This window comes from Erinaceus europaeus, chromosome 2 (assembly GCF_950295315.1).
Source record: "Erinaceus europaeus chromosome 2, mEriEur2.1, whole genome shotgun sequence".
In the NCBI taxonomy this organism is placed as follows: Eukaryota; Metazoa; Chordata; class Mammalia; order Eulipotyphla; family Erinaceidae; genus Erinaceus; species Erinaceus europaeus.
The window spans coordinates 122,790,555-122,816,283 of NC_080163.1; the positions used below are offsets into that span (position 1 = coordinate 122,790,555).

Consider the following 25,729-nt stretch of genomic DNA (forward strand, 5'->3'; position numbering starts at 1 on the left):
CGTGGTGTGGCGGCCTCATCCCTGTGCTAGTTAAATGTCACCATCATCCTCTGATTCTTCTGCAGACTCCTCTGGGTTCTTGGGGAGGTTGTCTACCCCCACCTGCTGGAACCTTCTAACTGCGCGAAGAGCTTCAGGGCTCGGGCCTGCTCTGGGGTCAGCATGTCGCCCTCCTTGCATACCGTGTGATTGGACAGCAGCTTCACCACAGCTTTCCTGAGGGCTGTGGGCAGGCCCACCTGCCTGAGCTGTGGCTCCATGGAGTTGAGGGAACTGCTCCAGGGGCCCTGGGCCCAGGCTCACAGTGAAAGTGACTTTGTTTCCAGCTCGAGCGTAGTCCATCTTTGTGAATTTTGTGAACCAGTCGTCCACTTCTTCCTTAGTGCGGTTGGTGAAAAGGAGACCAGCTGATGCAGGTTGTCTTTGTACTCATCTGATGGACTCCAGCCCAAGGCCACTATCACTACTTTGTTTTTGTTAAAGTGCTGTGCTTCCAAGCATTCTGAATGTCTTTCAACTTGCTGTTCCTCATGTTGGTCACAGAGAAGATGAAAGGATACTTGTATGCATCCACACATTTTCAAAGCTCTTTGATCAAGTTCTGTTTCAATTCCAAGCCTTTCTTGACAGTTTTGGTCAAGGACACTTTCTTGTCGTGCCTGGACTTGGGTATCACACCGGCAACACGTGCCACCAGCAGCCTTCTTCCTGAAGATCTATGAAGACATCTTGTTTTGTCTAAAGTTACTCACTGCCCCAGAGACAAGAAGGACCACTTTTTCTGTCAGAGGTGTGTGTGCGTGTGTGTATGTGTGTGTGTGTGTGTGTGTGTGTGAGAGAGAGAGAGAGAGAGAGAGAGAGAGAGAGAGTTAGACAGATAGAGAGAGAGAAAGAGAGGAGAGATCACAGCAGTGGATCATTCCCTAGGTATCTTAGCATTCCTACATGCTTGATCTTGAGCCATGTATATGGAAAGGTAATGCATTCTACCTTATGGGCTATCTCTTCAGCCTTCAAATGAACAGTGAATTTGTTTTTATTTTTTGTCACCCAGGTTATTGCTGGGGTTTAGTGCCTACACAGCAACTCTACTATTTCCGATGGCCATTTTCCCCCTTGTTATTTCTTTCTGATAGAAGGAGGGTGAGAGACAGAGAGAGAGACAAAAAGAGAAACATCTGCAGCCCTACTCTAACACTCATGACTTCTTCCCTGTAGGATTGGATAGAGACATGAATTAAGTCTTCAGGTATGTTCACATATGTGTTATACTGGGAGAGCCACATCCTGATTCCTGGACTGATAAGTTTATAAAGCCTCAGAATGTGTCAAGTTCATCCTGGAAAGCTGAGCCTTTGATGACATCACCTGTAGCTTTTAGACAAGCTTCAGTTTGGTCATAGTTTTTATTTTTATAACAGTTTTCCTAAGAGAGAATTCACACATCATATTTTTTCCACTTAAAATGTACCATTGAATGTATTTTAGTATAGTCACAGAGTTGTTCATTAATTACCCCACTTCATCACTGTCAAAAAAAAAATCCACCCTCAGTTTTGGCAGCCATGAATCTACTATAGGCATTTCATATAAACAGATTAACACAATATGTGCTTTTTAAAATTTTACATCTGACTTCTTTCATTTAACATCAATTTTTCTAGGTTCATACATACTGGGACATGCATCATTATTTTTTTCTTTTCATAACAAAATGATATTTCATTGTACTCTACTTCATCTATCCATTCACCCATTCACTAATATGTGAGTTTTTACTTTGTAGCTACTGTGTCTAATGCTGTTATGACCCTAATTCCAATTTTTCATAGACTTAAGTTTATATTCTGTTAGATACTTAGGAGTGAAATTGCTGGATCATACGGTGACTGTGTGTTTAAGGTGGTGTAGGTTCAAGCCACTCATCAACCTGCATGTAATACCTATGCTGCACATTTCACAAGGCTATAACTAGTCATCAGCTTCCCAGGGCTCACTGCCTTCCAGCTCTCAGGGGAGGAAAGGCAATAACTGAGAATGAGCTCCCCTCTGGAAATGGCATGAGGAATGGAAAGGAGGAGGCTGCTCCGATTTCAGAACCCCTGACTAATCTACTCAGAGCAGCATCCTTTCCTCCAGTTTTCATGGAGCATTACTCAAGTTGATGCAAAAACCCGTACAGACCCCCTGGAGCTCTCAGAGAACAAACCTTCCTCCCTGCATGTCACTTGCAGATATTTTTAACTAGAGCAAGTACATCTTTAATCTCCAGAGCTGGAGGAAAATTGACACAGTTGGTTAGGTTCCTGATGCTAACACCCCAGTACAAGTAAGGACAAGAGAAGCCTTCTGCTTTCATTACAAAGGATTTGTACAAATTCATACATGGAATTGACTTACAGCCTCTAATTTATATTTAAATCCCAAATGTCTTAGTCAGAAGACGCTGCTCTAAATCCACTGTCTGTGTCTGCACCATTGATTCCTCTTTCAAATAGACCCCATGGGCCCAATTGCAAATCCCACAAGTAGTCACATATTTCTTTCCAGTGGTGGCTTGAAGCAGTTTTTGAGACTGTCTGAGTCCTACAGGGAGAAGAGATGGCTGGGGATCACTCCTTTGGGAATCAGACCCAATGACAGAAAGGGAGGATTAGGAAAATCATTCTCTATTCCTTCTGGACTCTAATCCCATAACAAAAATCTATATTGAGGGAGAGGTGCTCACCAGCCCTCTTCACATTGAACAAGACAAGTGCAGGAAAGCTATTCTTGTTTAATGTCATGCGAAGCTCTCTTCATATCACTTTGTTTGTCTGTATGACCTTAGACAAGTTGTTTAACCTCCCTGTGTCTTGGTTTTTCTCATGTGCAAAACGAGAACTGTAATAGCATCTAACCTCGAAGAGCTGAGATGATTTGTAAATGAATATCTTTATAAATGCTGAATTGAATGGCTGATAGAAATAAACAAGATGTACAAGTTATAATGAACATGGAAAATAACAAATAAAATGAAGCTTGTAACTATGGACATCTTTTTGGGGAATAGAGACAAAATAAAAACCTTACTCTAGTCTAGTCTCTCAATATATACTATTTCTGCCAGTATAAATTCCTCTAGTTGCCTAAAAACTTAAAGTTGGGGAACACTTATAGTTAGAAGTGTCTTGAGCAGTACATTTTTATTCCTTAACTGTATTTTTAACCTAACTTAGGGTTTCTCAACCTCAGCACTATTGACATATTGGATTGGGTAGTAATTTGCTGGGTGGGGGCAGTCCCAGACCTTGTAGCATATTGAGTAGTATCTCTGACCTTTACCTGCTAAATTCCAAGGGTATTACACAGGCTATAGCAGTAAAAATGTTTGTAGATATTGCCAGATGTTCTAGCAGGACATATGCATGAGTGCGTGCACATATGCATGGGTATGTACAGTCCTCTCTCATAAGCTCATGAGTCTGCTGAGCCATGCCAAGGGCTGCCTGCAGGTATCTGACTGGAAATGGCCACCACAGTCTCTTCTTTCCTGCCCCCACTCCATTGATCAGCAACTTGGTCCTAGACTCAAGTCTCACAGGAAAGCACTGAAATGATATAATAACATTTTATGGAGTAATTGAATCAGACACTGCCAGGAAAACATTCAAGGGTAAAACTAAAGACTATAATTATTATGAAAATTATTGACGTAGTTTTCATTACTCTGCAATTTTTGAATTAGCAATGATAAGCTCTTTTATAAAAGAAGAAAGGCAGTTTTTCTTGCCTTCCATTCCCTCTGATACTTTCCTGCCTCTCACTTTTCAGGAAGTATGCTTTCTTCCTCTGGGTGCACCAAGTGGATCCAGGTGTGACACCCAGACCAGTTCTACAACTGGGGAGAAGCCCTACCCCAAGGAGAGGCTCACAGGAGGCAGCCAGTCCCTGAGAAGCTTCTCTAGGAGCTTCAGACAAAGGGAGCCGGTGGCCATTTTTCATTTGGTTCAATTAGAACTCTGCTCAGACTTAAGCTTATTTAGCAGTGAAGAATTTCTGTCTGCAGTGTATTTTCCCCTCTGACTTTTTTTTTTTTTTTTAAAAAAACCTCTGCTGTTTGAAATGTAGGCTTGAAGCAGCTAGAAATGTAGAACCAGGAAACCCACTCTTGACCTACCCTCAGAATCAGATCCCAGGTTATTAGTGTTACAAGAGGCAAGTCTGAGAAGTTGCGTCCTTTTGCCTGCTCTCAACAGATTACCCTGATGTCTGACCCCAGAGGCAGAGTCCTGGCAGGCAGGTGCCCTCTGCATTTAGTGCTTCCCAACCTGGAACCTACAAACATCCTTTCTTTTCCTTTTATTCATGTATTTTTGGTATTATATTTATTTATTGGATAGAGAGACAACCAGGAATTGAGAGGGAAGGGGGTGATAGAGAGGGAAAGAGACAGATAGACATGCACTCACTTCTTCACTCATGAAGCTTTCCCCCTGCAGGTGGGGACTGGGGATTTGAACCCAGGTCGTTGCACACTGTAACATGTGTGCTCAACCAGGTGTACCACCACACAGCCCCTAAATACCCTTTCCTTTTCTTGCCTTTCTTTCACCAGAGGGGATCCCCATCTCATGTGAACTCCATCTTGTGGTCCACACCTTTTCTTCTCCTGATGTACAGCCTGTCCTGCTTCTCTGCTCCTCATTTCTTTATCCTTCTCAAGTCTGTAAGTATGATCAAGACTCTCTCATTAAAAACAACAACAACAACAACAAAATGCACATAACAAAGACAAAGCAACGCTTAGCCCCACTGCTCTCTCATTTCCCTCACAGGAGGGGCCTGAATTTCTGCACCTCCTATTGCGTGATTAAGAGTACTAAATACACTGAAAGTTGCTGTGAGGGCCAGGAAGCACAAAAATAAGCTTTGTGAATTTATTTGCAATCAAGGAACAATATAATTGGTCATTGTTGAGATGTAATTACCATGGAAAACATATTGCTTAAGAAGCTTTAGTGGGTCCATTGAACAGGTGCCAAAGAGGCTTTTTGTGAAGCCCACAGGTAACAGACGGTACTCCATCCAACAGTGGCAGGGGTGACTTTTATCTGGGGTTTCACCCACAGGAGGGGAGGTCAGTCAAGGAAGGAGGGTAAAGAGGCTATTACTTCAATTTGGGAAACAGGAACGCTCACAGAGCTAAGGAATTGTGAGTAAAATGGTGAAATCTTTCAGCTGGTATTTTTTCCTTCCCAGTGACAGGGAGGGCCAGTGAGAATTATCAGGTAGTATAAAAAGTATGTGGAAGACAGAGAGAAGCTATGAAATAGTTGTGTGTGTGTCTGTGTGTGTGTGTGTGTAATACAGCAGAGTCAGGCAGGAAAAGGTAAAGATACAAGCACAGACTATGTGTATGTATATATGTATATGGAAAAATACATACATGGAAGAGAAAAAGAGAAGAAAGAAGTCAGTTGGGCTAGACAAAGAGATAGGAGAAATAAGGTAGAGAGTAAAGAAAGAGAATTGCCAAGAGAGAAATAGTGAAAAAATGGAGGTTAGGTGATGCTGATTGAGCCCTGGATTTCACTTAAAAAAAATTTTTTTTTAAAGAAAATCAAGAGCTGTGTTTGGCATCATTTACCTTCTCAGGGAACTGAGATAGAAGAACTTCATGTCAGTGGAAACTCAGTATCTGGAATCTATAGTCCAAGCAGTCATTCTGAGCGACTACAGCTGGAGAAACTTAGGGTTCAGTGATGAAGCCTGGGGCTTTTGGTGAGGTTGGGGGCAGGAGGGGAAGAAAGTGGCCACTGTCTCCAACCAGGAAGAACACTGGGATCTCAGCTTGGAGGTACTACATCTATACAAGCTACCATGACATTCAGACTTTTCACAACAGTTTTGAAAATCAATGTACTAGGTAAAACTGGATATAATGAAAATGACTCTTGGAAGTATCCAAAAGAGTTCATATAGAAGACTGTTATGGACTGGAAGCCCTATTCTGTTCTTGGGACTTCTTTTAAGAAATATCTACAAGGGAGTCTAGAAGTTAGAGAACCAAGTTTTGCTTAAACAAAATATTTGCTTATGTGTTGTTACCTGCCTTTGATAAACCCCATATATGCTCTTCTAACAGTCCATTGAACTCAGCATTTGGTTCATTTACGAAATCCTATCTTCAAGAATATTCAAGGACAGACAGGAATGGCAGCTGCACAGCAGATGGGGAATACCTGGACAGACATTGTCCCTGCTGGCTATAGGGCTTCCCCAAGAAATCTGCCCCAAACAGCACTGAGTTAATGCCCAGGACGCCAGACAAAGCTTATTTTTTTAACTTATCTTCATAACTGAGGTTATAATGGTTGGTAATGAAAAGATGGGTCATTTATTAGGGCTATCTGTCCTAAATGACCCTGCATGTGGAAAAATTCATCCATCTTCTCTGTCAATAACAATGACCTCTGAAGGGAAACAAAGTCCCTTTAAGTAACCCGATGCCACCACATATTCTGTCTCTCTCCAACCCCTCTCCTTACAGGATAGGAATATTTCCAAAGTAAGTCAACCCCAGCATTATTAGAAACCCTTACAAATGAAACCAAAAGGTGAGTGTCCTGTCACCTGTGAGCAACCATAGGAAACTTAGCCTTTCTAAGGGGAAGGCATGGGTGAACGGTTAATATAATTAAAGCCCCACAGGAAAGACGAAGTCAGAAATCATAGCAATGTGGTACAGACCTGTAGGGAAGAAAAGAAAGTTCAAGGAGGGCTCATTAGCTGGTAAAGGTTGCAGGTGGGTGCTGCCTGCTGATATAACAGAAATATAATAGAAAAGAGTGGGGGTTTATAGTTGCAGAGTCAATAGAATGAGCAGAAGGACGAGGGCTTCACTGAAGTAAGAAAACTCAAATGGTAGGGTGGAAGCATGCCTCAAAAAATCCAAACTCTGGGGTCACGGAAATGGTTCAGGTGGGAGATCACAGTCCTTGCATAATTGAAGTCCTGGGTTTGATCTCTGGCACTACATATGCCAGAGCACTGCTCTGTTTTTTTTTTTTTTTTTTTGATTTATTCTTGTTTATCTTATGAAGGATATATACATATATATAGGAAGATGAGAGAGAGAGAGAGAGAGAGAGAGAGAGAGAGAGAGAGAGGTCAGAGCACTGATCTGTTCTGGCTTGTGCTGGAGACTGAAACCGGAAACTCAGAGCCTCAGGCATGAAAGCCTTTTGTGTTAAAATTATGCTGTCTCCCCAGCCACTAAATGCCACTCACAACTAAAATAACAATAAAAAGAAGTCCACATTCTGCAGAATAACAACAAAATGGATATTAGAAGATCCCAGAATACTATACTATCCTCTTCCCTATGGCCACTGAACTCCAGAGGAGAAGCAACTATAAAGAGTTCTTTTCTTTCTTTCTTTCTTTCTTTCTTTCTTTCTTTCTTTCTTTCTTTCTTTCTTTCATTCCTTTTCTTCTTGTATTTCTTATTGATTTAATTGTGACTTACAAGATTATAAGATATAGGGGTATAGTTCTACACTACTCCCACTATCAAAGCTTTTTCCTCTACCCTTTTCCCCAGTGATAAGCACCATAGTTCTCCCAAGGTCTTAGCCATAGGTTGAGTATCTTTTTTTTTTTCAGGTTTCTGTTTTAATTCTCTACATTCCACATGAATGAAATCATCCAATAGTTGTCATTCACATCCTTACTTACTTCACTAAGCGTACTCAGTACCAATTTCATCCATTTTGTCCAGTGGAGACAATAAAATCTTTTAAAATTGCTGAGTGTATGTCACATGATTTTCCTTCCTTTTGTATTTATAAAATACAAAATGAGTTCTTTTATTCCATTATTAAAGGCTTTTTTCCCTCTTACTCTATCAAAGTATTCCTCATAGAACTCTCCCACCCCCAGATATTTTTCACCTTTCAATCAGGAAAATGAACAGGTGCATGGGGGAGATAGTGCAATGGTTATGCAAAGAAATTCTCATGCCAGAGCCTCCAAAGTCCCAGTTTCAATCCCATATACCACCATAAACCAGAGCTAAACAGTGCTCTGGTCTCTCTGTATCTCTCTCTCTCATTACAAAAAAATAAAATACATTTAAAAAGGAGGAGGAGAAAATCACAACTTCTAAACCTTAAATAAATAATAAATAAAGGGAAAATGAAAAGGCACATGCCAGAGAAGCATGTGGGCCATTTGGGCAAAGATGGGTGACTCCATGTGGAAGTTGATACCCATTTTTATTCACTTCTAAGGCCCTACCTTCGCTTTCTTTCTAAGCCACTCCTACACCTTTTACAAATTCTGGTGTCCTTCCTTTTCCCTCTCCCCTTTCAGGTAAGGAAATAGAGCTTGACTTCCTCAGGTGCTCTCCAAACTCTCTTTTCTCTCACAGATGGACCTGAAACAAATATTCCTGGTCATAAAAGTTTGAGGCATGCTTTCTAACTGTGCTTCTTCCCTACCATCTTCTTTATCCTCTAGAGCTAGAAGCATGTGAGTCCCCACCTAAATTGTGTGATCCTTTGGACCTCACTCTACTGAGATCACTACAATGGCCACTTGCCCTTTCACAGGCCTGAAATTCCATTTCTGCTCTGTCCTTCCCTGAACCATAAATCTGTCATTGTAGGCCAAGAGTCTATGCAAGTGCAGAGATCCAGTAGTTCAGGGAAATGAAGAAAGTAAAAGCAATTTAAAATTCCTTTGATCATATGAGAAGAATGGCTAAAAAGTACAATTTAAAATACTAGCATTGGAGGTTCCCAGAAGATGGCAGACTGAGAAGCCGCTAGTGGCTTGAGTCTGACCACATCTTCTGGAAATGGTAGGATTTTCTGCCTTTAGTAGGCCAGTCAATAAGGGGTCCTAGCGGTGACACCAAGGAGGTGACTATTACTTAATTTGGGTTAAGAAATAGAGTAGAAAAAAAGGGAAAATAATTTTTTTCCTTTTAATTATTAAGCACACCCCTCCCCCCCCATAACCAGTTCCTGGGGACCAGCTACTAGTAGGCTCCCCTGCTGAGCTTCTGTCTTTACCAAATTCCTATCCCACCAGGGAGTATCATTCATTCTAAGTCTATACCCTTCTGAAATGTCTGGCCTTTTTTCTTTCTAAGTAGCCAACCCCCCCCCACCCCACATAGCTAATTAAGTAATTAAAAATAAATAAAAAAAACTCTTTCCTTTCACTGCTCTTTTATGACTGTTCTTTTTATTATCTTTTTCATTTTTCTCTCTTTCTTTTTTTTTGTCTTTTTTCTCATTCTTGTTATCCTTTCTTCCTTAATCCTACAGCTTCCAAAGCCACAGGCCCCAGCCCCCACACCACCAAACAGTGTGCTTTTTTGAATTCACTGATACACATTTGGGAATTATTTTGGGGAAGAATTCTGACTCAGTGTGGACTCTCACTACAAGTGTCTCTGCTCAACTTCCCTTCCTCCTTTAGCCACCCCTAGAATATAGAGTGGATAATAGATTTGCATAACTGTCTATTTCAGCTATCCTTGTCTAGTCCTGAGGTTTTTTGTTTTTTTTTTTCTCATTCTTAACAATCAGCTGCCTCTGATCATGAGGTCTGAGGTAATCTGGGACAGGTTTTTTTTTTTTTTACCCTGATCTATTTTATTATTAATATTATATAAAGGCATATATCTTCCCCCCCTTTAGGTTGATCAGAATGAACTCTTAGGGTATCTTTCATTGCTAGGGTAGTGGGCATCTTATCTATTGTGGGAGGAACTTGTCTCCTTACTCCTACCTCCTCTACAGACTCTCCCCTCCCTCCTCCTCCTAGCTAATTAAAAAAATTAAATTCAATTAAATTAAAAATAAAGTAATAAAAAACCCTTTCATTTTACTGCTATTTAATTACAGCTCTTTTTATTATCTTTTCCCTTTTCTCTCACTTATCTCTTTTTTCTTTTTCTTTCTTTCTTTCTTTCTTTCTTTTTTTTTTTTATCTTGTCATACACTTCTTCCTTCCTTCTTCTTTGCCTTTCTGAATTTGTGAGTTATTTTGGGGAAGAAATCTGACTCAGAGTGGACTCTCTATGTGTGTATCTCTGCTCTAGTTCCCTTTCCCCTCTTGTTACCCCTAGAATATACAGTGGATAGTAGATTAGCATAACTGTCTATTCTTGCTATCCCTTCTTTCTTTTCTTTTTCTTCTTCACTGGGATTTGGTTACTATTTTTGAAGGACTGGAGAAATTGTTTGGCTAACTGGTAGTGATTAAACTGCTTCAATACTTGCTTCAGTTGCTACTGTAATTCCTGAGGTTGGTGAGTGCAATTGTCATAAAAGTATTTAGTATAGTGTTGCTTGTACTCAAGACACAACAGCTGAGGAACAATAGAGCATAAAAAAAGAAACACATAAATCAAGAAAATGGGTAGATCAAAAACAAATAAAACTGCTACTCCAATGAATGAAGACAAGAGCCCAGAAGAAACTACAAATCAGCCAGAAGTAACCATAGATAAGAAAAGTATGCAAGCAATAATAAACTTATTAATCACATAAATGAAAACAACATTGGAGGAAAGGAATGGCAGTATTAGGGACACAACAGTTGAGACCCCCAAGGAAAATACTGATTATCTTGAGGCAATTAGAGAACTGAAAGCTGAAATAGCTGTAATGAAGAAAGAAGCTGAGGCAAGGGAAAGCAGACTAACAGAAGCAGAAAACAGAATTAGTCAGACAGAGGATGAGTTAGAGAAAACTAAGAACGAGGTGAAAGAGCTTAAAAAGAGATTGAGAGACAATGAAAACAACAACAGAGACATATGGGATGATCTCAAAAGAAGTAACATTCATATAATTGGCCTGCCAGAGGAAGAAAGAGAGGAAAGGGAAGCAAACATTCTAGAGGAAATAATAGAAGAAAACTTCCCAGACCTGAATAACAGAAAGGACATCAAGATTCAAGAGGCCCAGAGAATACCAAACAGAATCAACCCAGACCTTAAGACACATCATAGTCACAATGAGAAGTAGTAAGGATAAAGAAAGGATCCTAAAGGCTGCAAGAGAGAAACAAAAAGTCACATACAAGGGAAAACACATAAGATTATCTGCAAACTTCTCCACTCAAACTCTAAAAGCCAGAAGAGAATTGCAAGATATCTATCGAGCCCTGAATGAAAAAGGGTTTCAACCAAGGATAATATATCCTGCTAGACTTTAATTCAAACTAGATGGAGGGATCAAAACCTTTCGAGGCAACCATCACCAAACTGGCCCTGAAAGAGGCTCTAAAAGACCTCTTATAAACAAGAACATCACTATAATACTGGCAATATATCAGAGCAAACAAAAAAATTTTTTTTGAACAATGGCACTATAATACATTAAATCCATAATATCAATAAATGTCAATGGCTTAAACTCACCAATCAAAAGGCACAGAGTTGGGGTATGGATCAGAAAACATAATCCAACCATATGGTGCTTGCAAGAATCCCATCTGTCACAACAAGATAAACACAGACTTAAAGTGAAAGGATGGAAAACTATCATACAGGCTAACGGACCACAGAAAAGTGCAGGAACAGCCATTCTCATCTCAGACATGATAGATTTTAAATTAAATAAAGTAATAAAAGATAGGTAAGGACATTACATAATGATTAGAGGATCAATCAGCCAAGAAGACTTAACAATCATTAACATCTATGCACTCAATGAGGGACCATCTAAATATGTCAAGCACTTACTAAAAGAATTTCAAAAACACATCAATAGTAATACAATAATAGTGGGAGACTTCAATACCTCACTCTCACACTTAGACAGATCAATAAAGCAGAGAACCAACAAAGATACAAGAGAATTGAATGAAGAGATTGACAGACTAGACCTCTTGGACATTTTCAGAGTCCTTCATCCCAAAAAACTGGAATACACCTTCTTTTCAAATCCACATAACACATACTCAAGGATAGACCACATGTAAGGCCACAAAGACAGAATCAATAAATTCAAGAACATTGAAATCATCCCAAGTATCTTCTCAGACCACAGTGGAGTAAAACTAACATTTAACAACAAACAGACAATTATTAAAAGTCACAGAATTTGGAAACTAATCAACATACTCCTTAAGAACCACTGGGTCAGAGATTCACTCAAGCAGGAAATTCAAATGTTCCTGGAAACAAATGAAAATGAAGACACAACCTATCAAAATATTTCGGACACAGCTAAAGCAGTACTGAGAGGGAAACTTATAGCCATACAATCACATATTAAACACCAAGAAGAAGCTCAAATGAACGACCTTACTGCACACCTCAAGGACTTAGAGGAAGAGGAACAAAGGAACCCTAAATCATCCAGAAGGACAGAAATCACTAAAGTTAGAGCAGAAATAAACAACATTGAAAATAAAAGAACCATACAAAAGATCAATGAAGCCAAATGTTGGTTCTTTGAAAGATTAAACAAAATTGACAAACCCCTAGCCAGACTCACCAAACAAAAAAGAGAGAAGACTCAAATTAATAGAATTGTAAACGATGGAGGAGATATCACAAATGACACCACAGAAATCCAGAGAATCCTGCGAAACTTCTATAAAGAACTATATGCCACCAAGCTAGAGAATCTGGAAGAAATGGAACAATTCCTAGAAGCATATGCCCTTCCAAAACTGAACCAAGAAGAACTACAAAGTCTAAATGCACCAATCACAGACAAAGAAATTGAAACCATTATTAAGAACCTCCCCAACAACAAAAGTCCTGGACCAGATGGCTTCACAAATGAATTCTACAAAACTCTCTGGAAACAGTTAGTACCCATACTTCTTAAGCTTTTCCATAAGATTGAAGAAACAGTAATACTCCCTTCCACCTTCTATGAAGCCAACATCACCCTGATACCAAAAGCTGATAGGGACAGAACAAAAAAGGAAAACTACAGACCAATATCTCTGATGAACATAGATGCCAAAATATTAAACAAGATCTTGGCCAACCGGATACAGCAACATATCAAAAAGATTGTTCATCACGACCAAGTGGGATTCATCCCAGGAATGCAAGGCTGGTTCAACATCCGTAAGTCAATCAATGTCATTCACCACATCAATAAAAGCAAAGCCAAAAATCACATGATTATCTCAATAGATGCAGAGAAAGCCTTTGACAAAATCCAACACCCATTCATGCTCAAAACTCTACAAAAAATGGGAATAGATGGGAAATTCCTCAAGATAGTGGAGTCTATATATAGCAAACCTACAGCCAACATCATACTCAATGGACAGAAGCTGAAATCATTCCCCCTCAGATCAGGGACTAGACAGGGCTGTCCACTGTCACCGTTACTCTTCAACATAGTATTGGAAGTTCTTGCCATAGCAATCAGGCAAGAGAAAGGAATCAAAGGAATACAGATTGGAAGGGAAGAAGTCAAGCTCTCACTATTTGCAGATGATATGATAGTATACATAGAAAAACCTAAAGAATCCAGCAGAAGACTACTGGAAGTTATTAGGCAATATAGCAAGGTATCAGGCTACAAAATCAATGTACAAAAATCAGTGGCATTTCTTTATGCAAACACTAAATCTGAAGAAGAAGACATCCAGAAATCACTCCCATTTACTGTTTCAGCAAAATCCATCAAATACCTAGGAATAAAGTTGACCAAAGAAGTGAAAGACTTATATAGTGAAAAATATGAGTCGCTACTTAAGGAAATAGAAACTGATACCAAGAAATGCAAAGATATCCCATGCTCATGGATTGGAAGAATAAATATCATCAAAATGAATATTCTCCCCAGAGCCATATACAAATTTAATGCAATACCCATCAAAGTTCCACCAAGCTTCTTTAAGAGAATACAACAAACACTACAATCATTTATCTGGAACCTGAAAACACCTAGAATTGCCAAAACCATCTTACGGAAAAGAAACAGAAATGTAGGCATCACACTCTCAGACCTTAAACTATATTGTAAAGCCATCATCATCAAAACAGCATGGTACTGGAACAAAAATAGGCACACAGACCAGTGGAACAGAATTGAAAGCCCAGAAATAAATCCCCACACCTATGGACATCTAATCTTTGATAAGGGGGCCCAAAGGATTAAATGGAAAAAGAAGGCTCTCTTCAATAAATGGTGCTGGGAAAACTGGGTTGTAACATGCAGAAGAATGAAATTGAACCACTTTATCTCACCAGAAACAAAAATCAACTCCAAATGGATCAAAGACCTAGATGTCAGGCCAGAAACAATCAAATCCTTAGAGGAAAACGTTGATAAAACATTTTCCCACCTACACCTCAAGGACATCTTTGATGAATCAAACCCAATTGCAAGGAAGACTAAAGCAGAAACAAACCAAGGGGACTACATCTAATTGAAAAGCTTCTGCACATCCAAAGAAACTATTAAACAAACAAAGAGACCCCTCACAGAATGGGAGAAGATCTTCACATGCCATACATCAGACAAGAAACTAATCACCAAAATATAAAGAGCTCAGCAAACTTAGCACCAAAAAAGCAAATGACCCCATCCAAAAATGGGCAGAGGATATGAACAAAACATTCACCTCAGAGGAGATCCAAAAGGCTAACAAACATATGAAAAACTGCTCTAGGTTACTGATTGTCAGAGAAATGCAAATTAAGACAACATTAAGATACCACCTCACTCCTGTAAGAATGGCATACATCAAAAAGGACAGCAGCAACAAATGCTGGAGAGGTTGTGGGGACAGAGGAACCCTTTTACATTGCTGGTGGGAATGTAAACTGGTCCAGCCTCTGTGGAGAGCAGTCTGGAAAACTCTCAGAAGGCTAGACATGGACCTTCCATATGTTCCAGTAATTCCTCTCCTGGGCTTATACCCCAAGGACTCCATAACACCCAACCAAAAAGAGGTGTGTGTTCCTATGTTCATAGCAGCACAATTCATAACAGCTAAAACCTGGAAGCAACCCAGGTGCCCAACAACAGATGAGTGGCTGAGAAATCTGTGGTATATATACACAATGGAATACTATGCAGCTATCAAGAACAATGAACCCACCTTCTCTGACCTATCTTGGACGGAGCTAGAAGGAATTATGTTAAGTGAGCTAAGTCAGAAAGATAAAGATGAGTATGGGATGATCCCACTCATCAAAAGAAGTTGAGTAAGAAGATCTGAAAGGGAAACTAAAAGTGGGACCTGACCAAATTGTAAGTAGGGCACCAAAGTAAAAGCCCTGTGGTGAGGGGTAGACATGCAGCTTCCTGGGCCAGTGGGGGGTGGGAGTGGGTGGGAGGGATGGGTCACAGTCTTTTGGTGGTGGGAATGGTGTTTATGTACACTCCTAGTAAAATGTAGTCATATAAATCACTAGTTAATTAATATGAGAGGGGGAAAATTAATTGTATGTCTCTAAGTTTTTCAAAACACAAACTGAATCTTTTCAATATATAGGCTGTGTAATTGATATGCAGACTCTCTCAAAAGCCTAGACCAAGTATATCAGAAGCAACCAATAACACAGCTATATACAAGATACTGGGTACTGTACACCAAACCCTAACAAAAGGACTTTTCAAAGTTAACCCAATTACCAAATAATGTGATGATAACATTAACTATCGATTGTCTTTTGGAACCCTAAGACAGCAGGAACCTCACATCTCCACTATACAGCCTCTACTTCCCCCAGTCCTGGAACCCTTGGATAGGGCCCACTCTCCCATATGCCTCTCCCAATCCATATCAAATAATATTGCATCTGCTGATCACAACCTAATCAACGCAACGATGGCCACCTCAACATGCTTCACTTCAGACTGTGTCCAGAGACTTCACGTGTGGAATGACAACCCTTCAGCTTCATTACTCTGGTGAGACCTTTCCTTTCATAGTATACTCTAATTTCATTTCAGGTGGTTCTCTTTTAACAAAGTCCCAAAACCTAGATATACACCAGTTTCTGTGAGAGAGAGCTTATGTGCACACGTATCCATAAACTACTGCAAAGTATATACCTGAAAGCAGAAGTACACTAGAGTTTGCAGTGAGTAACCCCCTAACACTTCCTCTCCACTATTCCAAGCTTTGGGTCCATGATTGCTCAACAATTTGTTTGGCTTTGTATGTTAACTCTCTTTTCAGTCACCAGGTTCCAGATGTCATCAGGATGCCGGCCAGGCTTCCCTATACTGAAGACCCCACCAATATGTCCTGGAGCTCTGCTTCCCCAGAGACCTACCCTACTAGGGAAAGAGAGAGGCAGACTGGGAGTATGGACTGACCAGTCAACACCGATGTTCAGCGGGGAAGCAATTACAGAAGCCAGACCTTCTACCTTCTGCAACCCACAATGACCCTGGGTCCATGCTCCCAGAGGGATAGAGAATGGGAAAGCTATCAGGGGAGGGGGTGGGATATGGAGAATGGGTGGTGGGAATTGTGTGGAATTGTACCCCTCCTACCCTATGGTTTTGTTAATCCTTTCTTAAATAAAAAATAAAAAAATAAAAATAAAATAAAATACTAGCATCAAGGGAAGAACACTAAGGGTAGGATGGGGACCTAAATCTCTATGGTGGAACAAGATGTTTATTTCGCTGAGGGTGAACTTTACTGATGCCTACCTTGGAGAAATGTAGAAATGTACCCTGGTGACAACAAGAAAATTCTAGAAACCAATATTCCTTCAATAAAATGATATTGCAGTTAGAAAAAAAGAGATACTCATATTTTTTGGCTCAGGCATTTCAGTTGTGAGAGTTTACCCCACAAAAATCTTCACACATGTGCATGGAAATACACATGTTGGTATGCATGAGACCCTTTCTGTTTCATTTGGTTTAAATCCCCCCTGCTTAACACTATTCTATTTACATAACCACTTCATTCTATTTACATAACCACTGATAACAAGTTCCACCCTCCCTCCAGGGCATTTGTGGTTCAGTGATAGGATTCTCGCCTAATCTGCCCCCTCCTTGTCACACTCTGATTTTTACCAGTCACTTTTCTCTCCACTCTCTCTATGTCACATCCTGTTTCCACCCTACTTGGCAAGTATATATAAAGACAGCATTGTGAGTTTTACTGTACCTTGAGTTTAGCTTAGCTCATCTTAGATTGTGCTGCGTCCTGCATGAATAAAGAGATACTGCCTAGAACCAAGCCATGAGTCCCGGGTTGTCTGTTACCCGCCCGTGAAGCCAGCCTGGCGAAAACAACATAACCCATCGAAAACAACATACACATCCAAGCATTTTTAAAATTGCTGTAATAGTTAGAAAAGAGAAAGCCAGAAAACCACCAAAATGCCCATTGATGTGGGATTGGTTGAACCATGGCACATCCAAGAGGCACAATGCAGTTTGGAGTTATCAATGTGAATGAGGCAGCTAATTGTTTGGGATCCTTATCAGCAAGGAGACCTGTTGTATCAGACAGTACAAACACCTTGGGTTTCCATAGTAGAGACAAGACGTGTTAAATTAATGAAAACGGGAGAACCTGGGCAATTCAAGGGGGCACCTTTGAAGGTAGAACTGGGATTACAGAATTTTCACATTCCTAGACCTCTAAAGGGAGCAGTCCATGGAAGGAGTTCACCACTGAGGTGGGGCTGGGAGGACAAAAGGGCTGACATGAATGACAGTGTACCCACTGCATTAGTTAGAGCCCCATATTCAGGATCAAGGTATAGAAAGGAGACTGTCACATACAAGTTCAGCAAAAATTTCCCAAGAGTACAGAAACATATTTCATTAGGAACTTCCACTTTGAGGAGAGGTTTGGGGGTGGGGGACATATAGTAGAGAGAGGACAAAATTGAGAGAGGCTTAACTTGAATACCATATAAAGATTATGGGATCGTGCTTGCATTCAGCACCCACATAAGTGAACTAACAAATACTAAGGCCTCAAGTCTCATTTATACCAACTGAAAGACACTATGGGTCCAACCTTCTGGGGATTGTCTTAAATTACTAAACATTATAGAGGGCTTCTCTGCCCTCTGGAGGTACCCAAGGGAAAAAAAAATAGCAGCAACACCAGCCTACACTTGCTGAGTGATTACCATGTGCCAACATTACTGGGTGATTACTAAAATCCAAATGCAGGGAGCTTCCCACTCACATTCTATCATCTACTGTTCACCAGTCTGAGGAAATACTAAGTAGTAAGTACTACATGCATCTTATAGATAATGGAAAAGTCAAGTATTGCAATGTGCTACCCAGCCCCATTTGTATAGGTGAAAGAAATAGAACATGATCAGTGTAGTGGGAAAGACATTGAGAGAAGCTGACCTACATGTTAACAAGTGGTCATCTTCCAGACATGTGGAACAATTTGGTCACTTTTCCTATCTTATGCTTATATAACATTTTAATGTCTTTTTATAATTAGAATGAATTTTACTTGAATCATAAAATTGATTTTTATTTCAAAGTGCAATTGAAATAAAGTTGTTTCCTAAAATGTTCAAAAAGTAAGAATAAAGCAGGAACAATCACTCTGTTTGATGTTAAGTCTTACTGTATAACTTCAGTGATTGTGACAGTGAGGTATTGGTAGAAGAAGCAACAGAGATCAATGGAAGAGAACAGAAAATCCAGATACAGATCAATTCAAATCTGTCCAAATAATTTTTTGACCAAGGGAGTATAGCAATTTAGCACTTCGTTTTTTTTTTTTCTTTTCTACCACAGTGCTGGGTCAATTACACATCTATAGTTAAATAAATGACCTCAACCTAAACCTTATGAGATGCAAAAATTAATTCAAAATGGATGAAAGACTTAGCTGTGAAGGGTAAAATAGAAATCCTAAAAAAAGAAGAAGAAAACCTTCAGATCCTAGGGTTAGAAAAGAGTTATAAAGTTGATATCAAAAGGAAAGTCTATTAAAAATGACAAATTGGGACTTTATAAAAATTAAAAGTGTTTGTTCAGTGAAAGACTCAGTTGAGAGCATAAAATAACCCAAGGACTGAGAGAATTACCTGCAAGCCATATGTATAATGAAGGATTTGTATATAAACTTTGTATACAATTCTAAACACAACAGTAAAAAAGGCAATACAACTTAAAAATGGATAAAACAGATGATCAGACAGTTCAACAAAGACAAGATGGCAAATCAACATGTACAAAGTGTTTAATATCACTAGCACACTAAAACCACAGTGAAATATCACCATACAACTATCAGAATGATAGTATTTATAACTACTACAAGGATGTGTATTTTGAGTGTAATATAAAATAAAATTGGAAATGAATAATTAAGGGAAATAGTGCTAACACCCAATGTTAGTGAGGATATGGAAGAATTGTTATTTTTTAGGCATCAGTGGGAATGGAAAAGGATCCAGTTCCTCTGGAAAATACTTTTTCAGTTTCTTATAAAAATATCACACACTTAACATATTAACTAATAATTATACTCTTGGACTGAAGATGAAAAGTTGTGTTCATACTAAAACCTGTATATGAATGTTTGCTTGCAATAGGTTAAAACTAGAAACAAGCAAAATGTCCCTAGGTGGGCCAATAGTTAAAACAAATGCCATTATATACCCACCAGGGAATATTATTCAGGCAATAAAAAGGAATAGACTATTGACACAAGCAACTACTTAGATGGCTCTCAAGGGCAATATGGTAAGTGAAAAGTGAATTTCAAAGAGTTACTTTTTGTATGGTTCCATTTAAGTATCATCTTTGGAATGACAATAAATATAGAGGTGGAGAAGAGATTGGTGGTGGCCAGTAGACAAAACCAAGTATTGGGGAAGATGGATGAAATTATTAAGGGGTACTAAGAGGTCACTTCTCAGTGATGGAAGAGTCATCTAATGAAGGTGGTGGTTATATAATTTACTACACATGACCAAATACAGAAAACCACGCACACGCACACGCACACACACACACACACACACACACACACACACACACACACACACTCAGAAATTTAATCAAGCCTGGTTAATGCTAGTATGTACATGTCACCTTCCTGGTCTTGCACTTCAACACTATTTAAGGAGAGTGAATGAAGAAGTAAAGCATTATTTTACACTGCCTTTGCAACTTCCATTTAAAAGGAATCATTAAAAAACTTTCTCTTCTATGTGAGGTTGAAATTATATACACTGGAGCTAGAAGCTTGTAGTATAGTTAGTTTGGAGGAGAATCAGCTTATTCATGGTGGGAATTATTGTGCCACTGGGCTCTTCCTACATATTTTAGAGGCACCGTACAGTAACTTGAGTGTTCCCTATCATGAGGAAAAATAAATGGCCTTTTGTAAGAGATAGTACAAAACAGACAGATACACAAAAGATAGTGTATTTTCTCTAAGAGTAAGTAACCAGACAAGATACTATTTCCCCTTTGAGTAAGATCTTAATAATAGAAATGAATTAAATAATCTTTCAGTGAATTCAATGGAGAAATGAACTCTAAGAAAATATTCATGCGACATTATAAACTCTTTCATAATCTGGATAATGTGACCTTTGGGCTGATTTAGCTATGTGTGTGGTGAGAACTTTCTAAAGACTACAAATCAGCACTTTCAAAGCAAAGTTCTTTTTAAAAATTTTTTATATTTATTTATTTTCTCTTTTGTCGCCCTAGTTGTTTAACATTGTTGTGGTTATTTTTGTTGTTGTTATTGATGTCATTGTTGTTGGATAGGAGAGAGAGAAATTGAGAGAGGAGGGGAAGACAGAGAGGGGGAGATAAAGACAGACACCTGCAGACCTGATTCACCACTTGGGAATTGACTCCCCTGCAGGTGGGGAGCCGGGGGCTCGAACTGGGATCCTTACGCTGGTCCTTGTGCTTTGCGCCATGTGCGCTTAACCCGCTGATACATTGCCCAACTCCGTCAAAACAAAGTTTTCCAATATGTTTTTCAATAGTGAATATGGAAAGAGGATATTTTAAAATATCTCTAGCCAATATGCACAATGGGAGAATCCTGGCATTTTTAGTTTGTAAAACTAACTCTGGTGTAGCCTTCATTCATCCCAAATATCAGCAATATGTGTTCAAAGATGACAGTAAACCTTGAGGACAATTTCTCATTTGTTTGGCTGAAGGCTAGCTCTACAGATAGACCAGCTATAAGGAGGCATGCTATTTAACCTCCCTCTCACCCAGCTTCCTAATCTGTGAGTTGGGGAGACTAGAGATACTGACCCCAGGATGAACACATGAAACTTAGATGTGCTTAACATACAAAAAGCTCATAGCACATAGTCCTGGAGATGCTACCAATGCTCCCATCTTCCAGCTGGAGAGACTGAGGCCAAAAGCATGTAGGCAACACATGTAATATTCAAGAACTGATAGCTGAGATAGGTGGATCAGAAGCTGAGATGCCCATACCATCCCCACCACTCCATCCTGTCTTGTGAACACAACTTGGATACTGAATAGTCTAAAACATAGTCCCCATTAAAGCAACAGCATGAACAGAGAAACAACTGGGAGTCAGGTAAATGATTGCAGCATTGTGGTATGTATGGACATCTTATTTTACTACTTTCCCTAGCTGGTAAATGATTCTTTTCAATCTTTTACTAGGGACTAGAATTCATGACTTTGACACATGGTTTGGTCAGGTGGAGATGAAACAATTGCCTGGGGCCCCATGTCTTGTAATAGCTCATGAACTCAACATTTGTTCCATCAGGGGGTATTGATAGTGTACTCAGAGAGTTCTGCCAGGGGCTGTTAGGGGTCACCACATTAGCCCCCCTCAACAATGTTTTACTGCAGATGTGGACAAATGACACTCCAACAGCTCCTGAGCAGCCATCACAGTGGCCCATCTTGCCCAGCCTTTCCTCTTCCCTCCCCTCCCAAAACATTACTGCTCATTGGGGAGCCTGCTTGGCTGACACTGTCCATGTGAAGTTACACCTCTGCTAAATGAAAGAGCTCCATCATTTTTATGCTGCTCTTCTGGAGACCAGGAGAACAACCTCCCTGTATCAAATGTTACCTGGGAAAAAGACAAGCTGTATTTCAGATTATGGGATGGCCACAGGACTCAAGCAAATGAAGTTAACATGATGTTTTTCTCCAAGCAACAGGGACGGACACACACACACACACACACACACACACACACACACACACACACACACACACACACACACACAATCACTCAGAATCTTATTAAATCCTAAACCCAAGATGCATTTAGAGATGCAGGGCAGATTTCCATGCCAACCTAGAAACTCAGGCAAGTTTTACTGCCCTGTTGCGGCAGAATCTCATAAACAGAATTCTTCAGGGAGCAGAATTCTGTCAGGTAACCTAAGGGCTTCATTTTGTAGCTTTCCAACTTGCTCTCATTGATCGCATTTGCTGGCTGCAAAATGCCTTCCTTACATTTCCCTTGAACCATGGCAGCAGTGAAGTGAGGTTCTCAGTCATTTCAGAATCATCATGACAATTGCCTTTTTATTTTTTCCACACATTAAGCACTTTCTTCTCCATTTGTAATTGGCCTACAAGCTGAGATGCTCTACTTTATTTAATTCTTATTATAAAGTGGGTACACTTGCCTCCACTTTACTAAGAAGTAATTCAGTCTTAGAGAGGTCAAGTCACCTGTCTAAACTCACACAGCCAGAAAAACAATGGTTCAGGAATTCAAAGTAGACCTGAGTTCAACACATGGGTCTTTGGAGCTTGGCTAAATGTCCATTAAATTCAAGATAAGGAAGTTGGGCGGTAGTGCAGCGGGTTAAGCGCACGTGGTGCAAAGCACAAGGACTGGTTTAAGATCCGGGTTCCTGCCCCTGGCTCCCCACCTGCAGGGAAGTCGCTTCACAAGCGGTGAAGCAGGTCTGCAGGTGTCTATCTTTGCCTTCCCTCCTCTCTCCATTTCTCTCTGTCCTATCCAACAACGACTACAACAGTAAAACAAGGGCAACAAAAGGGAATGAATAAATATTAAAAAAAAATCAAGATAAATCTATTAATTGTTTCTCATTGCCAGTCAGACAACAGGAAGCACTTGAGAAATAAGGCTGACCTGTGGAGATTCCATAGAAAAATGGAAACTAAAATACACTTTGGTCACTGACATTGATTTGTAATTTTGATGTCTTAGACTTTATCATCTACCTGAATAGATTCAAGGTTTGCTGCGAACTCACTCCCACATCACATGGTGTCAACTCCCATGACTCAGCTTCTCCATCTTCTACATAGACGGCCAAGGAGTTTTCCAATTGGACACTGGCCTGTTCCACTGCCTGGCTCTCATTGAATAGCCTTGAAGAGATGGGATTTAAATTGTGTCGAGGATATTAGTTTAAAGTGAATGAAGTGGAGAGTAGACTTCTCGTTTATGTCCCCAGAGTGATAAATGAGGGAGTGTAATTTTTTTTCTAAGGCAAAGAAAATGGGAAACCAACGTGAATTTTAGACACATGAGAAATAGCTTATGAATTTAGATGATAGCTCGGCAGAAATAAATTGTACATCTGTTCATTCATTTTAATAAAGTGGAGAGATGGCATGCTGCTGGAGCCCTTAGAGGACCCTGAGTTTTTAAAATTATGGTCCTATAATAGTAGCATTAAAATTTGTAATGCAGCCAGTAGTTTTTGAATTGGAGGGAAAATTCATTTATAAAATAAAAGTTCAAACTTTGGAATGTAAATGGGAAAATGCAATTTTTCTTGGCCAGATACAAATTAGTCCTAGGAGGGTACAGCAACATCTTGACCATAAAATCTGTTTTTTTAAATCTTAAGGGAAAGTTCTTGAAATGCTGACACTTCCTTGGGCAATCTCTATTTAGGTAAATTGTGCAGGTATGAAACATATGGTTAACTGACTTAGTTATTTCTGCCTTGAACTTCTTCTTGGATAAAGGCAATTATAGATTAATATTTCCATTTGAAATGAGTCTAGTCTGTTACAAATACAAAAAATCATTTTTACTCAACAGCAGACCATAAGGAAGGGAACTTTTATAGACCAGCAATTACCAGTTACCATGAAAATTTACTCATTTAACAAACAGTATCGAGTTTCTTATTATACATTAGGAAACTACAACAATCCGGATTATAACTTTCCTGCTGGCTTTTAAACCCAGAAGCATTATTAAAATTTCTTCAACAATAGGTATTAAGCCCATGGAAAGCTTTTAGACAGAGTAAGCAATTTCAATTTTATTTCACAAATCAGCCATCAAGTTTCTAGGGGGGAAAGATGTACCAATAAAGTGGCAGAGTTGACTAGCTGTGGATAACTCCAGCTAGGAAAATGCCTGGATTGTCTAGAATGTATTTCATTTCCCTCCGAATGAAATACTGAATGGATAAAGATGTCACACTTTAAGCTGATAACCTTGCACTTAAAAAAATACAGGTTGCGACGAGGTTGTGTTTAGTCTTAGAGTTGAGGGCAATTAGATATTGACTTATACCAACTTTCATCCAAAGATCTAGGGATTTCTGTCTAGGTGTCTGGGAACCTATATAACATCTTGAGGCCACGTGTCTAAGGGGTCTCAGATGTGACTCATCAGTGGAGACAGAAAAGAGATAAGACAAAGACACCAATTAAAACTGCTTAAATTCCTCACAGGTTGGTATTGACCAGATGAAAGAAGGTAAGAGATCTCTGAAAGGTTTGCAATTAATGTCTTCTGTAGCATATTCCTAGAACTGGAATGATTTAGTAGGAAGCTTCCTGGGGTTCTGTTTTTACACATCTATACGGTTCTATGTCTAGCTTGTTGAACTTCATTTCTGTAAGTGAGATTATTGGGCCAGTGGATAGAAATAAAAAATATATATAATAGATAGATCATGCCAGAATTTAGAGTCTGCTTTTGACCATGCCTCTGCTGTTTCCTCTAATGTCTATTTTGAAACAGAACTCATCTTCTGAAAAAGTGAGACAGGACAGGTAGTTTTATGAAGACAACAGAAAAAGTTGGGATAGGCTACCAAATAAAAATAGCAAAAGGGGTGGTTTAGAGTTAAATGGAAAGAGCACAAAACCCCCTTCCCCTGGGTTTGGAAACCATAGATTGTATTGATGACTTGCATCCAAATACTATCTACTGCCTCACTGATATTTGAATCTTCCTCACCACAGGGGTTGGCTCATAGTAGGTGTTTAAATATTGGAATAAATTATGGAATAAATGAGCATCATTTATGTCCTTCAGAATCTTGTATCTGAATATATCTAAGGACCCGGCACTTTCTTTTATACCTTGGGCACTTTGATGTCAAGGCAGTTAAAAGATAAAGATTATATGAAGAGCACATACTGGCTGATAAGTCAGCTAATAATAAAGTCCAGAAATAAGAAATTAATTTCATTTTACCTGTGGCAGAGCTGCTGGAGGGAATGAGCCTGACTTTCAGATAATGCATTTTCTGCCCCCTCTCTTTATCTTCTGACTTTCCAGACTCATAGGTCCTTGAGCTAATGTCCCTCTGGAAAGTTCCAGACCCCCCTCCCTTTCAGTGAACACCAACTAAACCCCCCCCCCCAAGGGGTTCTGGACCATGGACCAAATGTTCTCTTGCTTAATCATAAACCAGTGACATTCACTACCATTTGAAACAAAAAGAGGAATATGAGTTGAAATAATTGAATATGAGTAGTGGAAATTGCAAAGAGAATAAAAGCTTATTTTCAGTACATCTGGGAGGTAT

General features: G+C 39.5%; 1 protein-coding gene and 1 pseudogene across 3 annotated transcripts in view; both read right to left on the reverse strand.

The window, feature by feature from the left end:
* Positions 1–25,729, reverse strand: part of CDH13 (cadherin 13) — a 1,263,374-nt gene that overhangs the window by 116,880 nt on the left and 1,120,765 nt on the right. The window lies entirely within an intron of this gene.
* LOC103118181 (mRNA turnover protein 4 homolog) lies at positions 31–24,806 on the reverse strand (annotated as a pseudogene).